Raw genomic sequence first — 21120 nt, forward strand, 5'->3', positions numbered from 1 at the left:
GTCTTAGGAGATCAGAACCCAACCTTAAGACCAAATTTACCTGAATTACCTCAAAAGGCCTTGTGTCCACATGCAGTCACATTAGGGGTTAGGGCTTCCACAGTTCCATCCACAGCAAATTCCTAAATTAACATTGTTATTATATGCATGGTTGTGCATTTTTCTAATTCTGTACTTTTACTTTTGGAATTACCCTGTGGTATGTTGTAAGCAACTTGATGGGAAAGGGTTCTGATTACTGAAAGCAGCCAGCCAGCCTCTAGTTTTAGCTGCCACTTACTAATCTGTATGACCCTAGGCCAGTTACTTTACTTCTCAAAGCCTGTTTTTTATTTGCAAAATGAGGATAATAATATTATACATACTACAAAGTTTCAGACAGACATGAGCAATAAACAGAATAATTAATATCTTCTAAAATAAAATTTCTCTTAAAATAGAGAATTGTTTTTCTTTAGATGACAGCACTTTTAAATCACAAATTTGCCCCGATTTTTTCCAATATTTTGATTCCTCCTAAACTTTGAAAAATATTTCTAAGAAGACATTTAAAATATGGCAATGATAATTGATAAATATTTATATTAGGAAATAATTCACATAAAAGCAAAATATTAAAAGGCTTTTTATTTGACTTGGCTTAAATGAATCACAAAGGGTGGAAGTGATGGGTGCTACAGATGTAAAAAGAATAACAGTGATAATAACTGACAATTTTATGAAACAACCTTTATTAATAATTGGATTTATAAATGGGGAAAATAAGACACAGTTCATAAGCCATAGAGAACAGGTTGGAATGCAGGGGTTATGACTCCAGTGACTATGCATTAGAGCATTATGATTGGTTATTTGGGAGGGTTAACTGGCCACTTTGGCAGGACTTTTACGGTATAGAAGTGCTTTGATGAAGATACCAAGGCAATTTCAGAAATACAATTATTGTCAGTATGTTCAAAAGTGATTCCTTCCTCAGGGCCTTACATGCTCATTAAACACACCAAGCATATTCATGCAAGGACAACACTGATGTAGTCATTGCAATGAAAATTAACTTTGAAGGGTACCTACATTCTAATATCAGCTAATGAGCAAAGTCTCTCTCTCTCTCTCTCTCTCTCTCTCTTTCTCTCTCTCTTATCTCTCTCTGTCTCTCTCTCTCTAATAGTTTTTTGGCTGATCTAGAGTATTGCCATTTAGAGAAGATATCATAATATCTATTCTGGGGCTATTCCAGTCAAACAGGCACTTTTACTCATTTTGACTCTTCAGGGCTCTGTCCCACCTTCTCAGTGGTGTAGACACATGGACTTAATTCCTTTCTCATGATTGAATACAACTTACTGCCCTTACTGCCTCTGGTTGTTTAACATATGTGTTCTTTGAACATAATACTCTACATTCTATTAGAGTACAGTCTTGTTAGTTACAGTTAAAATCAAATTATATATTTCATAGGTTAAAATATGTTCTTTTCTCATTGTGAGGGCTCCCTAAGTTTCTCAGCCACACATTTATATATAATATAAAGCTGTTGAGTTTCTTGCACATTAGCATCCTAGTCAATTTTCTAAGATTTTGTTAGTTTCTTGGTCAGAAAGAAATAGAACATTATTTGAGAACTATTCAGTTATGTTGGCCAGACTAGTTTCGAACTCCTGACCTCAGGCAATCCACCCACCCCAGCCTTCCAAAGTGCTGGAATTACAGGCATGAGCCACTGCGCCCAGCCACCACTTTTGTTTGATACATCTATACCCCTATTCATTTTCACCATTATCCTCTATTATTTTGAGGCAAATGTCAAACATAACATAATTAAACTCATAAATATTTCAATAAGTTTCTCTAAAAGATAAGTACACCTTTAAAAAAAGGTAGTCACAATAAATTTTTCATCCCTATATGCTCAATGTCAATACTTACCTTAAAGTTATTCAATAGACAATATTCAATTTTTTCTGATTAATTTTTAATATAAGTTGTTTATATTCAGATCCAAACACTATGTTTAGTAAATACGTCTTTATATTTCTTTTATTCTGTAACTTCCTCTTCTTTCTTTTTTTTCTTTCAAAATACTGTTTTGAAGAAATCGTGCCACAAATTCTATAGTAGTTTTGTAATTTCTCATTTTCTGTTTTGTTTTGCTCACTGGGTATTCCCAGAACCTAAGGAAAAACAAAAGCAAAAACAAAAACAACACATTCCTCTGTCCCTATGTTTCCTTAACACTGGTAGATAGATCTAGAGGTATAATCCAATTCAGGTAGAGGTCTTAGAAAGAATTTTTTATGTGGTGGTGTATACATCCATCAAGAGCCATATGATATCTATTAGATTGGTGCAACAACATTGAAAGTAATGGCAAAACCTGCAATTACTGTTGGAAAAACCTTATCATTTCTATTTTTTGGAGTTTACACAGGCCATTGAGAATACTTGCTGAAATCCATTTCTTCTCAGTACATTTTTATAAAATGGTGATACTCTATTTTTATCATTTCTCTTTTTATTAAGTTGAATTTCTTCTATAGAAAGAAATGCTCCTTTCTCAATTATTTGGTGTCCTGAGGTGCAGTTCATACAGAGAAGTCAGGGAAACGTCTAGTTCTTTCCCTGCATTTACCAATTCTCAGGAAGGTAAGTTTCTTCTGTAGTGTCTTCTAAATATGTCTAAGGAAGTTTTTGTTTGTTTTTATTCTTTAGTATCATTTTTGAATTTACAAATTGTAACCTTCAATCCAATTTAAAGTACAGTAGATACGTTACAATTGTATTGAAGTCCAAACTATATTGTATTTTATAAATGTGAGCCTCTTCAGGTTGATTGAGTCTCTTTGGTGAGATTAAAATAGTTCTTGGTGGCTTCCTTACTTAATGATGCGACATGTTTTCCACTTCTGCCCCAGAACTGAAATTAGCCGTATCTCCAAAGAGCGTGAGTTCTTGTGGTACATAGAGACACAGAGACACAGAGTTTGTTCTAAGCTCTTCATGGCTACTAATTTGTTCCATTTTTTGTTCCCGGTAATTGCTTTTCTTTCTAGTGAGAAAGTTTTTTAAGAGAATGTATATCATAGGTTCATACTTATATTTAAGAGTCAAATGTAATATTTTCACCTTTTACCTAACTTCATTTATTTTATATTAATTTCTCTTTTATCTTTGATTAAAAATCTAGATTCTTGATGGCTTTACATAATTACTTGGTTTATCTGTTATATACAGTCATTTACCTGTATCCATGGGGGATTGGTTCTGAGACCCATGAGGATACCAAAACCCCAGAATGCTCAAGTCTCTCATATAAAATGAAGTGGTGAAGCTGGCCCTTCTCATCTGCAGGTTTTGATCCATGGTTGACTGCATTTGTGAATGCCAACCCTATGAACAGGAAAGGCTTGTTGAGGACGTAATCGTTTCTGAATAAAATACAAACAGTATTGCCAAAAATATGTTTTCTGAACACCACTATAGAATGTTTTTGCAGTTATTTTTGGTTTTAGTTTATGTATCCTTACTAGGTATTACAATTTATTATGTTTTTTGTTCACTTGGAATATTTTCTTCTCTTTAAGCCGGATGCACATTTTTCACTTGCTTTCATATAGTCTCATGTTGATTTAAATTTGTTTTGTAGTTGTGTAAAATGTTTATCTTGTTCTAGTATGAAATTAAAAAAAATAAGATCAAGTCTAGCTGTTAAAAAACAATCCCATTAAAAAGAGGGCAAAAGGCATGAACAGACACTTTTCAAAAGACGACATGTATGCAGCCAACAAGGATATAAAAAACTGTTCAATATCAGTAATCATTAGAGAAATGAAACCAAAACCACAATGAGATACCACCTCTTACTAGTCAGAAGGACTATTATTAGAAAGTCAAGAAATAACATGCTAGTGAGGCTGCAGAGAAAAGGGAATACTTATAAACTGCTGATGGAAATGTAAATTAGTTCAACCACTGTGGAAAGCAGCTTGGCAATTTCTCTAAAAGCTTGAACTACAATTCAAACCAGCAATCCCATTAATGGGTATATACCCAAAAGGTATATAGCCACTGATTTATAGTCATTCCAACATAAAGACACATGTAAGTGTATGTTCATGCAGCACTATTCACAATAGCGAAGACATGGACTCAACCTAGGTGCCCATCGACAGTGGATTGGGTAAGGAAAATGTGGTACACATACACCACAAAATACTATGCAGCCATAAAATATAATGAGATCATGCCCTTTGCCGCAACATGGATGGAGCTAGAGTCCATTATCCTAAGCAAACTAGTGCAGGAGACAGAAAACAAAACACTGAAAATGAAACACTGTCTCATAGATAGTTTATTATTTTTTTCTGCCTATTTCTTCATATATATCATTAGTTTTGCTATTGTTGTTGTCTGTGGGTATTTTGGTTTTGTTATTGTAGTTGCTTAGTATTTTGTGTGAGAATCTGTAGAAACTCAAAGCTATCACTGTCTCGCTAGAATTCCATATTGTATTCTATTATCATATTATAATATAATTATTCTTTACCATATGACATGCTATATCTTCTGTGATAAGATATATTATCATGTCATATAATTTTTATATATCAAAGATTTTATATGTACAAAATAAATATTTTATACAGAAAGTATATAATTTTGACCTCATTTTAAGGTTAAATATGATTTAAAATATATTCTTCGTGTTAGTGTTTTACCTAGTTTCATCTAATGATTAAGATCAGCAAACCTTAGTGTCTCCTTTATTCTCTTTACAATGAGCCATAAAAATGACAAATACATGTTTTTAATGACAAAAATATGTTTTCAAATTATTTGCTTTTCATTCAAAAGTTGCCATAGCCAGGTGGAATTATGATACATAATTCCATAAGGCTATTCAGAATACATGGGAAAATTTAAGAGCTTTAGTATGTATTAAATTCTATTTATGTTTTTTAAAAATAAATTTTTTTAAACCAAAGTAATATTAGGCTATAAATTATACTAGAAATGTTGGCATCTTAAAGTAAATTCAGTCAATCAGAATGTATATTTTAAGAACTTATGTTCAAGGTAAGAATTTTTTTTTTTATTCCCAGGTGATAACTTCCTCATCACATAAATCTTCACATAAATCCATCTCACAGTATGAAATTCAAGTTAATTGACTGAGTGACAAATTGGTTTAGTCTGCAGTTATTAAGTAGCATTTAATAAGTCCCATTGTGTCAGTGACATAGGCAAAGCATTCAAAGTGTGTTTTCTGTGTAAGCATTCCTTACCATTTACTTCCTTTGAAACTCTTTAGAAGCATCCTCATCCAACTTTTTTTTTTTTGAGGTGAAATTAGGTAGAAGTGTTAGAGAAAGAAAGAAACAATATACAGGCATTATAAAAGCTACATTCATTACCCATGATGACATAAGAAAGACACTTGCAAGTTATCTTAAAATTAAATGCAGAGAACTTTAATTATCTGCAATGTACCAAAATGAATACCCTGAAAAAATGTCAAAAACAGCCCCTAGAAATCATAGGTAATATGTAATAAATAACCTTTTAACACACAAGGTAATCCTAGGGATGGAAAATGAAGAGGGAGCAGAAAATAGAGTGGGTAATCAGACACTATTGTCAATCTTGGAAACAGAGAACATTTGAGAATTAAGAGGTTTATAGAAAAAGACCAACCGGGCAAGTTGAAGAGATGTAACTTAGATTCCTGTATAAAATAGCAATATTCGAAGTGCCATTCCCTTAATTCAATGGTGGAATTCAAAAAAAAAAGTGCAAAGTAAAAGTAAGACAGCAAAGTATTATTACCTAGGGTCTGAAATCAAAGTGGGATAAAAATGATCATATCTCATCTTTTTAGCCAAAAAAGCATATCTTCATATAAATCTGATATTTGAATTTATGTAATATATGTTCTTAGGAATTTCTAAAACAGTAAATATTTTTTTTTTTTATTTTTGAGATGGTATTTCGATCTTATTGCCCAGCCTAGAGTGCAATGGAGTGATCTTGGCTCACTGCAACCTCTGCTTCCTGGGTTCAAGTGATTCTCCTGCCTCAGCCTCCCACGTAGCTGGGATTACAGGCATGTGTCACCACACCCAGCTAATTTTGTATTTTTAGTAGAGACAGTGTTTCTCCCTGTTGGTCAGGCTTGTCTCGAACTCCCGACCTCAGGTCGCCTTGGCCTCCAAAAGTGCTGGGATTACAGGCATGAGCCACTGTGCCCAGCCAACAGTAAATAAATTTTTAACTTCCACATTGAAATAAATTATTGTAGAACTTCAAAACTCACAAAGACAAAAACAATATTTAAATACAACCAGAAAATTACTCTTCCCTCAAACTTTTTGGACTGACAGCATACTTCTAAAATAACAACAATAATATCCAGAAATGTAAAATCATATCCTGAAAGTGATGACACAGAAATATCTGTCAACTTAGAATTTTTATAACAATGTAGAAAATAATTTAAGAATGTAGACAAAACAAATATCTTTTCTGATCAGAAAAACAAAACCAGAGATTTATTGCCAAAAAACCCTTCTGTGGGAACTTCCAAAGAATGTACTTTGGATGGAGGAAATTAAATCCAGAAGGAAGATGGAAAGACTAAGATGTAACAGGATCGATTAACTGAAAAAGAAATAAGTAAACATATTGGTAAATCTAGACAAAATTTGACTAAATAAAATAATCAAAAATTATACTAGAAATTCTGGCATCTTAAAATAAATTCAGTCAATCAGAATGTATATTTTGAGAACTTATGTTCAAGGTAAGAACATTTTTTTAAGAACTTTTTTTCAATTTTGTAAGTTAAAATAGGATAGGACTAGAACACTGGCTTGTAATAGTATGCAAGTTGCATAAGAGTAAGTTGAAGTTAAAGGTTTCTAATGGTTTAGTATTGTTCAAGAGAAAAGACATAGAAATATGGTAACTAACATGCTAAAAGATTTGATGTTAACGACTGAAATAATTAAAATGTAAAGTGTAACATCCAAGACACTGGACAGAGAGGAATGATTAATTCCAAAAGGAAGAAATAGAATGAAGTAAGGAAAGAGATGGAAAATGCAGAACAAATAGCAAGAACAAAACAATATATTAACATAAATTCAATATATTAGGCGTTACAGGAAGTGCAAATGAACTTAATTCATAGTTAAAGAAAAAGTTTTAGATAGAATTACAGAAATCTATATGCTTTTTGCTTGAAAAACGTGGACCTAAACTTTTAAGCAAGAGAAATTGATTATAATCAATAAATGAAAATAACATTAAATTTATTAAGATCAGATAAAGTAGATTACAAGGTAAAACTATTACTGAAGTCATTGAAGACATAAAAATATAATTCTTTGGGAAAGAACAGCAATTCTAAATTGGTCACCACAAGAATAACAGAGACTTATACACAAATAAAGCAAAAATTAATTGCTTTATTTGAAGCTTCAAATTCACCAATATTATTGGAATCTTCCAATGGCAGATTGATTGTTACCTTTGTGGATACAGATCCTTTAATTAACATTAGCAATGAGCTTGACTAGAGCATACACAGGATCCTAGATCTAATTTAGAAATCCTCACTCTTCTTAGGAACACATGGAATTTTAAAGAAAATATACCACATAGTTGCACATAAGACAAGTTTCAGACTTCAAAGAATAATTGTCATAAAAAGCACTTTGTCTGACAACAGTATACTTGAGGTAGAAGTAAATATAAATGATAATTAATGACAATGTAAAGATATGCTCTTAGGGTTTAATCAAATGAACAATTATCATGTAAATAAGAAAATACTTAGAAATAAACATTAATGAAAACGATACAGAATGAACCAGTAGGATCGAGTTGAAATAAATGGTGAATAGTTATGGAATTAAGTATTAAAATTTAAGAAGAAATAAAAATGAAGTAAATAGCTCAATTTAAACGTTTGAAAAAACAAGGTTATAGAATAAGCCACAAAATTATTACAACAGGTATTGTAGAGAGCAGAAATTGAGTAAAGAACAAAGAAAGATATAAAAAAGGTAAAAAATCCAGCCTTTCAATCATTGGTAATGCACACAAAGTTGGTAAAACTCTGGTGAGATAGATCAAGAAAATAAGAGAGAGTGTATAAATGACAAAAACTATTAAAAATAAAAATTAAGAGAAAACCTCTAAATATAGTAAAAAAAAATTTTAAAGTGAGTACTATTAACTACCTTGGGACAATTAATCAGAAATATGATGAAATGGGCTATTTCCTAGAAAAATGCAACTAAGCAAACCTAACAAGAAAAATTAACAAATATCTACATAGTAAAAATATATTGCGAAATCATTAAGAAAACTCACCAGTGTATAAATGGCAAAATAAACCAATAATATTGTTATAATTTTAGAAGTAAAACCTCAAATAGTCAAAAAATAAGAAATGAAATTTCACTAATAATCAGAAAAACCCAAATTACAATAACCATGAGGTAATTTTTTTGTACATGAAATTAACATCTAATTGTACCAAAAACGCTGTGTTGTACCATGAGAATGTTAATTGCTACGATAAGGTGGAAAGACAAATTTAGAACATCTCTAGCACATTTGAGAATGGTAATACCCCCTCCATTCTAGCCTGGTAGCCTGCAGATCTCGTGTATATTGAGATTTAGAAAATATTCAAAACAGCAATGTTTATAAAGCAAGAAATTTTAAAAATTCTAAATGTTTACTCAAGAAAAAATATATTTTAAATCCACAAATGTTATGTAACAGATAAGTAAATGAACTAGAGTGAACTGTATCAACATACACCTCAAAAACAAATCTGAGTGAAAAAGGTGGAAGGATATGAGGAGTATAATGTCATTCCTATGAAGTTTAAAATTATGCAATCTGGCTAAACAGTTATAGATCTTGTTTAATAAAACAAATATCTGCAGTAAGGTAAAAATAGATGCATAGAAATAATAAATATCAAGTTCAGTGTAATGGTTACCTTGGAAGAAGGCACTAGGTCTGTGGAATGGCTAATACCATAGTTTTCACAACCATTTGTAATGTTTTATTTTATAAGGTGGGCAAGGTATTCTTACACAGGTTTATTTTATTCTATTTGTTTTTGGGTACAGTTGAAGAAGTTTGTAATTTTTTTAGAAAGTCAACTTCAGATTTTCCACTTATGGCAATGAATGGAATATTCTTGAATGCTCCTCACCTTTTTGAGATGGAGTCTTGCTCTGCCGCCCAGGCTGGAGTGCAGTGGTGCCATCTCGGCTCACTGAAATTTCTGGGTTCAGGTGATTCTCCTGCCTCAGCCTCCCGAGGAGCTGGAATTACAGGTGCCCAAGACCACACCTGGCTAATTTTTGTATATTTAGGAGAGTCGGGGTTTCACCATGTTGGCAAACCTTAAGCATGTATTAATGACTTTCTAAAAAATATCTTCCTGTAGCCCAGCTGAATCTTCTCTGTAGTATTTAAGGAGAGTACTTAGACAACAGAAAGAAATATAGTAGTGCTAGATCGTATTTATAACAGAAAACAGAAAGAAATATCATATAGCAAGATACTGTGACTAAAACTATTTATTTTATTCCAGTTTAATGTTCCCTACAAGGTCCCTTCCTCTGTAGCTACTACCATCTCTCAATTAACTGCGAGTGTTCACAGAGTTCGGAACCAGGAACACAAAGTTCCAGTCTGTATATCTTCTTAGTTATAGATTTTTTGAACCTCCAAAGGTATACATCATTTCTGATAATTAACATAGAAAGATCTATTTATTCAGGGTCGCTAGCCTCTATACCTCTGGGAATAGATCAGAAGTTAATATCGAAATGCTCTATATTAACCAACATCTTTACTGCAATATACACAAATATAAACGGGTTCTGTGGTTATTCCGTGATGCTCAATAACTCAGTAGCTTCATAGAAAAGACTGAGTTAATAAACAGCCTCAGTGCCTGCCCCGAGGTGCCTATAGTGTACCACAGAGAAAAGTCAAGCCCTCAATTTTGATTAAACTTTATTTTTTTCTATCACAAAGCAGTATTGTTTGGTAAGTTGATACTAATTTTGATTCCTTCCCCTACTACTTGTGAAAACCTGAAAAACAGTCTTGAACTATTGGACATTAGTTTTTTCATTTGTGAAATTAGAATTGTAACACCTAATGTATAAGATTACTGTAAGGGTTAAATATGTAAATTCCTCTAAAATGTTTATTAATAATTCATAAAAATTATCATCATTCAAATTTAAGAATGCTCCTACAGAAATTTTATTGTTTCTTTTTAAAATTCAAATTTGCTTATCCTCTGAAATGAAAGATTTCAGAAGAAAATAATGAAGCCTACTAGTTTTTTTAAAAAAGAGAACACTTAGGTGATACATTTTCAGCTCCTACTTGTTGATGAAAAGAATGAAACTCTGTAAAATATTTTAAGAAATGTATTCTGAGCCAAATATGAGTGACCATGGCCCATGACACAGCCCTCAGGAGGTCCTGAGAACATGTGCCCAAGGTGGTCGGGGTACCACTAGGTTTTATAGAGTTTAGGGAGGCATGAGATATCAATCAAATGTATTGAAGAAATACATTTGTTTCGTTCAGAAAGGCGGGACTATTTAAATATTTTCTGGTTGACAATTGGTTATATTTGTCTAAAGACCTGGGATAAAGGAAAAGTTCAGGCTAAGAAAACGGATTGTGGAGACAAGTTTTATTATGCAGAGGAATCTCTCAGATAGCAGAGAGAGAGCAGGTTGTAAATCGTTTCTTATCAGACCTAAAAGGGTGCCTGGCTCTTAGTTGATTATCTTCTGGACCTAGAAAGAAAGAAGGAAGGAAAACAAAAAGGTAACAGGATTTTCTATACTGTGTGGATTTTCTATACTGTGTGGATTTTTCCCACAAGAGACTTTGCAAGGCAATTTCAAGGTAAGGACAGGAAATATATTTTGGGGTTAAATATTTTATTCTTGACTTGTAAAGTTACGTTGGAGTCAGATTGAAAAGTAAGTCATGATATATAGGATCAGATAAAATCCATCTGATGAGAATTTATGGTTTGTAGGGCATGACTCCCCAGACTCCTTAGAAAGGAATTTGAGCAAGATTTTAAAAAATCAGAATTTATTCCTCATACTCCATCAATTTGCTGCTACTCAGCTATAATGCAATATTTAGCATTATATCCTTGTTCTTCACAGATTTCTTTTTAAAAAATTAGTTGCAGATCTTTGTTAAAAGGAGGCTTATTTTTCATATTCTTGTATATTAGGAAAAGAGGCAGGACAAATGTTCCTGAGGTCTTAGAATGCATAGAAAATTTGACAAAAATCACAGTCTATATGCACTATAGACTTGTGCAATATACAATGACCTAATTAAAAAGAAAATCAGGCCAGGCACAGTGGCTTACACCTGTACCAGCACTTTGGGAGGCTGAGGGGCGGATCACTTGGGTTCAGGAGTTAGAGACTAGCTGGGTCAACATGCTGAAACTCCCTTTCCACAAAAATACAAAAATTAGCTGGGTGTGGTGGCAGGTGCCTGTAATCCCAGCTACTTGGGAGGTTGAGGCAGGACAATTGCTTGAACCCAGGAGGTGGAGGTTTCAGTGAGCCGAGATTGCACCACTGCACTCCAGCCTGGGTGACAGAGCAAGACTCCATCTCAAAAATAAACAAAGAAAGAAAAGAAAAGAAAAAGAAAATCAGAGCAAGTGCAGTGGTTCATGCATATGTAATCCCAGCAATTTTGGAGGCCAAGACTGGTGGATCACTTGATCTGAGGAGTTAGAGACCAGCCTGGACATCACAGTGAAACCCAGTCTCCACGAAAAATACAAAAATTTGCCGAGTGTGCTGGTACATGCCTGTAGTCCCAGCTAATCAGGAGACTGAAGTGGGAGAATCACTTGAGTTGAGGTTAAAACTGCTGTGAGTTGAGATCGCACCACTGCACTCCAGCCTGGATAATAGAGTGAGAGCCTGTCTCAAAAAAAAAAAGAAAAAAAGGAAAGAGAGAGAAGAAAATACAGGTATTACAGCTTAGGTATGCATGTAAAAGAAAAAAAAGGAAAAGAAATTACATGCATTATGGCTTAGGTAAGTATGTACCAGTATGCTAAGTCCTTTAAAAGATGATGTCAGGTGAGTCACACCTTAGCTTTGTCCTATGGAGCAGGTATTATAGTTAGTCATGTCACATTTTACAGAAGAGTAAACTAAGGCAGTTCTAATTTTTACATATATGTAATCAACTAAGTGGCCAAACTAGGATTTGAAACCAGCTTCTTGCCTTCTTACCCCACGTTCTTACACTCTAACTAGCACCTAGCCACCAGGACTATTTTCCCCCGACCATGAAAGGTAAACAACTTTTTATTCAAAGACTAGTCTATGATGACAAATGATGGAGAGTCAGTCCCGCCCTAAGGTCTCCAAGCTGCATCAAAAGCTATCAGTCACACATCAGATAACTAGATTTTAGAAGTTTTGTATACAATATGTTCTTGAATTTGGGCTTAAGCTCCGTCTGACATATAGTATTTCATCACTAATGTGATCTCTTTCTACCAGAGGGAACATTCTTTTTTTAAATCGTATTGCATAACTTGTTTGCTTCCCAGCAAAACAATTTTTGAATATCTGTATAATTTCTGTTAAATCTATTTTTAAAGTTGAGGCTTAGGTCAAATGCAAATATGAATATAGATGTATCCAGCATGCATAATTTGTAGTCTGTGTGGAACTGACTCATCTGTCTTCAGTATCTGGCAGTCACATGACTAGCTCTCCTGCTAAGAGTGACCTATTCATCCTTCAAATAAACATCCACAAGGGGAAGAAAAACAATATGTACAGTTCCAGAGAAGTAACAACATATTGTGCATGAGCTGATGTACTCGAGTCAGTTCTGCCAACAATCTTTCAAATTAAGAGTTCCTCATTCAGAAATCAGTCAGAAATGAAAAGAAATTCTAAATGTTAAGCAATCTAAAAACTTAAGATTATATTCTTTTTTTAAAATACAAGTGAATTACCAAATTAGTAAACAAGTTTCTTGAACATCTGCAGGATGATTTTGGCATATACGTGTTTCAAATAAATATAAAGAAGTTCTATATGATAATTGTATACAGACATATGCTTTTCTGTACTTACCCTAGTGTAATCTGGAAAAAATGTACTTCTCTATTATTATCTGTGTTCTGTTCAACTTGATCTGTATTTGAGAAGACAGGAGATCTGTAGATATATGCACAGGGAAAAAGGTTTTAGATACTCCATGAATTTTTCTATGAGACGGGAAAAAATCTCCACCATGTCCACATTAACAGATTTTTTAAATGCATGTCATTTTCAGTAAAAAAAAAAAAAAAAAAGTATACAGTAATACCAACTACAGAATAAAATTGACTTTCTGAAAAAGTTTCACACATTTTCAATATAAATTGACTAAAATCAGAAAGATGAACTAATATTCTGAAATAGTCATCTAGTTTTAAAATGATAAATTATTGACTATTTGCCTTTATATGCTGTATTTACAATTATTTTAGGATAGAATTTGAAGAAATGGTTTAAGAACGTTAGGGAGTAAAATTGTACTATCTCTATATCTGAAAACCTCTTCTACATAATCTGAAATGAGTTCTCATATTCATGTGGGTTTTCATGAATGAACTAAAGAATTATGTTATCGGTGGAAAGATATGAAGAAAATGTTTTGGATGGAAGAATCTTACAGTAATGTTTAAGATTTAAAATATAGGAATTTGACAGACTGTATGCCTTTGAAAAATCATTTCTAAATATTTATCATTGCAATTGAACACATTTGTTTTGATTACATTAAATTTTTTTTTACAAATGTAAAAAGTAAATTTAAAATGAAATTCCATACTGTTAAAGAAAGGTTGCCTCCAAATTAAGATCACCTTCAGATCCAAGATTTTGGGAATAATATACCATTTTTTTTCCCTAGCATTGAGTTTTAGAAGTGGCCAGGACAGTTAATAAAAGATGGTATTACAGAATTATTGACATTTGATTAGGTGTGATGATGGCACTATACCTTTGAAAAAAGATTGCCCTCATTTTTTAGAAATGCATGTCAAGTGTTTTATGTGTTATGATATCTTATTTTTATATTTACAGAAAAATGATGCATAGGTTTATTTATAGAGAACTGTAAGAAAAGTAAGCAAAATCTTAACAATTGTCAAAAGTTGAAGGCATCTGGGTATTAAGTCTACTTTCAGCTTTTTTGTATTTAAAATAATGTTTAAAACAGGAAATTGAAGGGAAAAATAAATACAATTATAGTTCCTCCTTCTGATGCTCATATTCTTTATTCTCATTCAAACTTAATTTTACCCATTTGAATTATCTACCACTTTTTATTGTATGTGGTAACAGTGCTTTCTAACTGGTTTATAGTAAAGGACTCAATTTTTTAATCTTTCTCCAATTTATCATAGATTGTATTTTTGCCAAATACAATTAGGTACAATAAAGTGGTATGCAAAATTCAGGCTCTTTCTTATCTCTGCTAATGAGAAACTATTAGAATAATCCAAGGGATAGATGGTAGTGTTTTGGACCAGGGTAGTGACAGCAAAGTGATAAGAATGGGTGAGAGTATAAATATATTTTGAAGGTAAATCTGGTTGGATTTACTGATGGATTGGCTGTAGGATTTACAAGAAAGAGAAAAAAATTGACTCCAAGTTCTTGGGTGCAGTTGCAATTAACTAAGAAAGACTAAGAGAGGAACAGGTTTAGCAGGGAAATGTAAGAGCTCAGTTATAAACTTATTATGTGTGAGATGCCCTTTAGGCACTCAAATGGAAATACTGATCCTGAAATTTCATATGTGAGTCTGGAGTTAGAGAGAGGTCCAAGTGAGATAGAAATTTGGGAGTCGTCAATCTGTAAAAGGTGTTTTAAGCCTTGAGCCTGGATAACTGATCAATCGGTATTAATAACAGCAGAACATATGTATGACTCATGGCAAGTGAGCCAGAAACTATACTAAGCATTTTTCTAAATATGAGTTAATTTCATTATTTCACACGATTACATAAAATTGGTATAGTTACCTCCATTTTACAGATGGAAAACCAAGGCCCAAAATGTTGCAAACTGGCTCAGGATTATATGGAGAATATCAAGAGAATGAATATAAATAGAGAAGAGGAGAATTCTGAGTACTGGGTACTGGGGTACATCAAAATTAAAAGAACAGATGTCAAAAGAAAAAAAAAATACAAGTAAGTATAATTACCTGAAAGTCAAGTGAGGAAAGTTTATCAATGTGGAAAAAGTAAATATTTGGAGATGAAAAGAAAGAAAGGAAAAGCAATGGAAAACAAATAGTGAAAGAGAGAATTGCTTTAGTGATGTTCCTGAGTATGCAAAAGGGAAACAACAAATGACCTTACATATTGTAAACTACAAATGCAAATTTAGTGTATTGACTACTTCAAGCAGTTACATTTTTGGCATGGCCTATATACACTTCTCATAAGGAAAAACTTCTGGTGTATTTACTAAAATTACATGCATTTAGTAAATTATTGTTAAATATTGTAAATATGTGCATGAGGGAAGCAGTCAGAACTAAACTAAATCATATTCTCACATATTTCAAGTAGAAAGATCTCATATATTCCAAATTAAATTCTCTAAACATAATTATGAATTTCTGACAAGCACACTGGATCATCGAATTTAATGTGCTTAATATGTTTATAAATGAGAAGTATTTAAAATGTCAGAGGCATTTAAAATATTAAACATTCATATTTATCTAATAATTATATAACTTGTTCCTAAACATAATGTAGTATAATTAATTCTGTGTAATTATGTAGGTAGCAATTATGTAAATATGTAATAGACATGTGTTTGTATGTTATATTTCATGTATCCTATTATGCATCCTATCATATATTATCTATTTATGTATTTGATACTTTAATATATATCTTCCTGTGGTATAGTCATATATATCGAACTGAGGAAAGTGAAAGTCAAAAGACAAGGCATGGATATGATGACTGAATATGAATAAGATGAAATTTCTGCCTCAAATTGGAAGCTGGATGCTAAATACTTGCAGAAATATTCTCAAGACTGTGGAACATGTTGAACTGCTTCTTAAACTTCAGCTTTGTCTGCTATATTCATATTGGACCATATCCCGAGCCTTTCATTTACTTTAAAAATTCAGTGTCCCACATTCCATGGGCAACTTTCAAGTTTTAACCATAGCCAATTATTTTATAATCTCTTTCATAATGCTTGAAGTGAATAGATGATATTCCCTACTCTAATCCAGATTGCAAATATTTTCCTTTAGTTCTGGATTTTATTCAATTTATTATGGCTGTTTGGCTTCTGAAGCCTTTTCCTCTTTTTTTCCTACGTCTGACTTCTCATGACAAATTTAGAGTTGATTTATTGTGTGAGGACAAGCTTTTTTTAAGTTGAAAAACACTGAGAAAAAAGGAAGTAGACAGTGAGGGAAGAAGTAAGAATATTGTATAGAAAGAGAGTATCTATACAATTTGATAATTATGTTAGCAAAGAGTTTAAAATATAGCTGAATAGGAAAATAGAGTCATATCTGATCACAAGATAGAGGGATATTTCTTGAAAAAAAATCATTTTTCTCTTTCGCCAAAGTTTAGTCATTTGGTCTTTAATCTTTGTCCTTCTTCAAAGTGATGTGGCAACACTTCTCTCCCTCCTGATGTAGCTGATTCTTGTCTGGGCTTCTTTGGGCAGAGGCAAGGTCCTGTTCTCTTCCCCATATTTTCTTTATAATTTTCAATCAGGCATGAACTTGCTGCTTTTTTCCTTTCATGGTGGACCCTTTTGACTGTCAGAAGCTCAGTGTCAGAACCCAGTTTTGAAGCACATATATATATATAAAGAGAGCTTTTTTTTCTGAAGCCTTGCTACAGTGGGTGAATACTTCTAGAGAAAAATAGATGCCTAATGGAAAAGACTGACAGATTTCTGAACAGAAAAACACGCAAAATATTCATTCCTAGATATAACCTCAGCACTTCAACAAAAATAAGAAGTAGACACTTGGGTAGTTCGATTTTGCTAATTTCCTTCAGGGAAAAATCAAGCTATTACACTTTTGTTTTATGCTTTAATAATTATAGAAATGTTGTTTTTATTTGTATTTCTTGTTTTATGATAGCTATTAATAAAACTAAATTTCATGTCAAAGACAGTTTTAAAAAGGAGACAACAACGTACAAAAACGATACCTTAAAAAATAAACAAATAAATTCTTTGAAATATACCAACATGCAACAGATGCACATTAGTTAAGACGTATGGTTGAACTTAATGCTGTAGATTGGGTTAAAACTAACCTCTAACAGTATGTTTCTTGAAAGAAACGTGCGAGTAATTTAAAAAGAGATTTAATAATGAAAAATAAACTAAGACAAATTAGGATAGAGATAAAGTAAAAGCAACGATGGCAAATTACATCTCTAAAATTAAATTTTGAAACAGCAGTCCCTTTGATAAAAGGAACAACTAATGGAACAATTCGTAGTCAAAAACTTCTATGCCATTTGTTAACAAAGCACCAAATACACAAAATGAGATCTCTTCAAATGTATATAGAATGTGTGAGGGGTACAGTTTTTCAGTGTTTAAACATTAATAATTGATTATGCAAGTGAAATAAATTGTTTAAAATATAATGAAGTTGATGTAAAAATATGCATTTATTTATTCTAAAAATATTTAATGAGGACTTACTATGTGTCAGACATTCTTTCAGATCCAGAGGATGCTACAGAAAAATGCATGCCCTCTTGTGATATCTTGTGTGAGGTCTGATCAGAAGGTTGAATGATGGAGCCCAAAAGGCCAGGTACAAATTCCAGCTTCTCCTTTCAAAAGCTAGGCAGTCCTTACTCAAATTTCTTATATCTTTTCTTTAGTCTCCTCATCTGAAATGTAGGTGTTTGTGATGGCTAATTGTTTATGCCAACTTGACTGGTTGCAAGACGCTTACATAATTGGTTAGACATTATTTCTGAGTGTGTCTGTGAGGGTGTTTCTGGAAGGATTGGGCATTTGAATTGGTGGACTGAGTAAAGCAGCTGGCCCTCCTCAGTGTGAGTGGGCATCACCCAACTTGCTGAGGGCCTGAACAGAGCAAAAAGGCAAAGGAAGGGTGAATTCTCTTTCTCTGCCAGACTGTTTGAGCTGAGACATTGGTCTTCTCCTGTCCTTGAACTAGAACTTACACCATCAGAACTCCTGGTTCTCGGGCCTTCAGATCCAGGCTAAAATTTATTCCACAAGCTTTCCTGGGTCTCCAACTTCCAGAGGATGGACTGTAGGAATTTTCTGCCTCCATAATCACATGAGCCAATTCCTTATAATAAATCCCATTCTAGATATACATATCTGTATATCTCCTATTTGTTCTTGCTCTCTGGAGAACCCTGACTAATATTGTTATTTTGAGGATTAGTGTTGTTTTGAAAATTGAATATGTCAGTGTGTGTGAAGTACTCAGAATGATGTCTGGCACAGGCAGATCCTCCACAAATGTGGCTAATACCATTATTACCCCTCCTTTTCACTACACCTATAGTATTTCTGTAAATTGCCCATATACTAGCCCATATACTATCATATGAACGTTGATATTTCCAAAACATAAAATTACCTCATTCATATTGTTGCTACATTCAGTTTAACTAGAGATTATTACAAAAGAATTTGAAAAAGATCTTTATTATTGTTCACTGATTAAAGATTTTAAGATGCTCCTCTTTCAAATATTTTTATTTATTTCTGAGAGCACCTACAATGTTTGCCATAGGTCTCCATTTTCTATCACTCATAATTACATTTTAAGGTTTTCATTATTTCTTTTCTTTTTTTTTTTAATTCAGTCCCCCTAGAGACTACGAAAAATTGCCAACGCAGACTATATTTCAAGTCGTCACGGCGGGGTATTAGGAAAAGTTTTCAATTAGCAATAATCGCACCTCGGATAAACCTCATTGGCTATGATACTGACACTGTGCAAAGCTAATGTTTTCATTACCTTAATATTTATCTATTTCGCTGCCTTACAATACTGACAGGATTTTTTGGCCATGTCCATGTTTTAATTTTCTGCTCCCTACATGCATTTTAAACAAAATATTAAATTTTCAATTCCTTGCAATCTTTCTGTTATTCTATGCCTCTCATTTAAACTTAACTAGTTGTCCTTTCATCTTATTCTGATTTCTCTTTAGGGGTCTCTTCTTTTATTTAACAGTCTGGGTATATTTATATTTTATTTATGATGCTAGTTCATCAATTTCTTTTTTTAATTCTTTAACAAAATAACCTACAGAACTAGTTATCTTCTTCTGAGTCAATAGGATAATTTTATATATTTTTTATTCTGCAGTATTTTTCATGCCAACTATTCATATTCATAGATTCTTGGGTGAGTTTGCTACCCAACTATCACTTTAAATTGACTTTGTTGATGTTAACTTCCAATCACATAGCTATATGATCAGTTCAGATTGAAGGCAAAACCCTGTGATAGACAAAATTACCTTTGTCAGATTGACTCTGGTGATAATGAATGCTTTTATTTTCTTCAAACCATTATAAATTTATTTATATTCTATTAGAGGAAGAGGATCTAGGTAATTTAGCAGGTTAAGTGTTTTTCAGGTATACTGTCATAGTTATACTGACGTGTAATTTGGGAACCCTAGTAGCACTAGAAGCTGAACTGCTTCATGAATACCCTGCAATGCAGTAAATGGTTGCTATAAAATAACAGTGCTGTGAAAAATCAACTTCCCCAAACATACAGAGAAAATTAGGCAGTTCACTTGGAGGAAAGACATATGGCCTCAACAAATTTTTTTTCCCTCTCTCTTCAAGAAAAATCATTTGATCCATTATTTTAGGAATCAAGATTGATAGTTATCTGAAACTGGTGTTTGAAAAAACGGGAAAAAAGAAATATTAATCAATTTATGACAAAATAAATAGAACTATACTAACAGATACTGAGTATTATTTGTACACTAGGTACTTTTCTAATCCCTGCAAAGTAAGCTCTATCACCCACAATTTGCAGATAAAGAGATTGAGATAGAAACATGTAAGTAAACTTGTCTGAGATAACCATAAAGTAAAAGTCAGAAGTGGTTTTTAAGTGCATATAGTCTGTCTCAGGTTCTATGCTATTAAACTGTTCTGATAGAAGGTTCTTAGGAAATTTGTCCTCCTGGTCAGGTAGAAAAAAACAACCCAAGTAAAATAACCAGAATAAGCAGACCAAACCCAGAGCTTGAGATCCCCATGTCCCACCAGAAATATGTCTTGTCTGTTCTTCAAGCTACATAGTTTGTCTTTAGAAGTACATTCTAGATCCTTCTACAGTAAAAGTAGTGAACAGACACCTACTGATGTAGGCTACAAAAGACATTTGGCAATTGTGCATTCTAAAAATTTGCACGTTTGAAATAGTAAAAAGCCCCTGACAGTATCTTCAGATTTGACCATTCTTGTAAGCATTTTGATGCTTAATAAGCAGAGAACCTCATACAGAGATTCTTCTGTTCTCTCTCCATTTATCAGAAAAAGATTTTAATGATTTCCTTATATATTGAAAATCTATTTTTAGAAAACTGACCATACTAATAAAATCATATAATACTTTGTATACTTCTGGCTTTGCACTATAAAAGATAATATATTTAAAAAAATCATATGTAGTGCTATATTGCTAACCATACATCAGTTGTTTTTTTTTTAAAGGCAAATAGACATTCCAAAAGGGGTTGCACATTTACATGTTTTCTCTAGTACATAGAGAGCCTATATTGAGCATGTTCTGAGAATAAAAAATAAGCTATTTTCTTGTCATTCGCTTGGAATTCCAGTATTGACATTATGGGCACTAATGATTTCTTTGTAGAAATCTTTTTAATTGAATTGCTGTTTCTAAGATAAAATAATATGATATAATTAAATTATAATAAAATATAAGAGGATACTTAATTATGTTCCTGTTGCATACCTG

The 21120-nt window shown here is 32.6% G+C and overlaps 1 non-coding gene across 1 annotated transcript; it reads right to left on the reverse strand.

Moving 5' to 3' along the window:
• Positions 1-18973: 18973 nt before the first annotated feature.
• LOC135268447 (U4 spliceosomal RNA) lies at positions 18974-19114 on the reverse strand. Its single transcript, XR_010336775.1, has one exon. It is a non-coding gene; the product is annotated as a U4 spliceosomal RNA (small nuclear RNA).
• Positions 19115-21120: the final 2006 nt, after the last annotated feature.

The sequence above is a fragment of the Aotus nancymaae genome, unplaced genomic scaffold (assembly GCF_030222135.1).
Source record: "Aotus nancymaae isolate 86718 unplaced genomic scaffold, 86718_ANA_hifiasm-v0.15.2.pri h1tg000040l, whole genome shotgun sequence".
NCBI lineage: Eukaryota > Metazoa > Chordata > Mammalia > Primates > Aotidae > Aotus > Aotus nancymaae.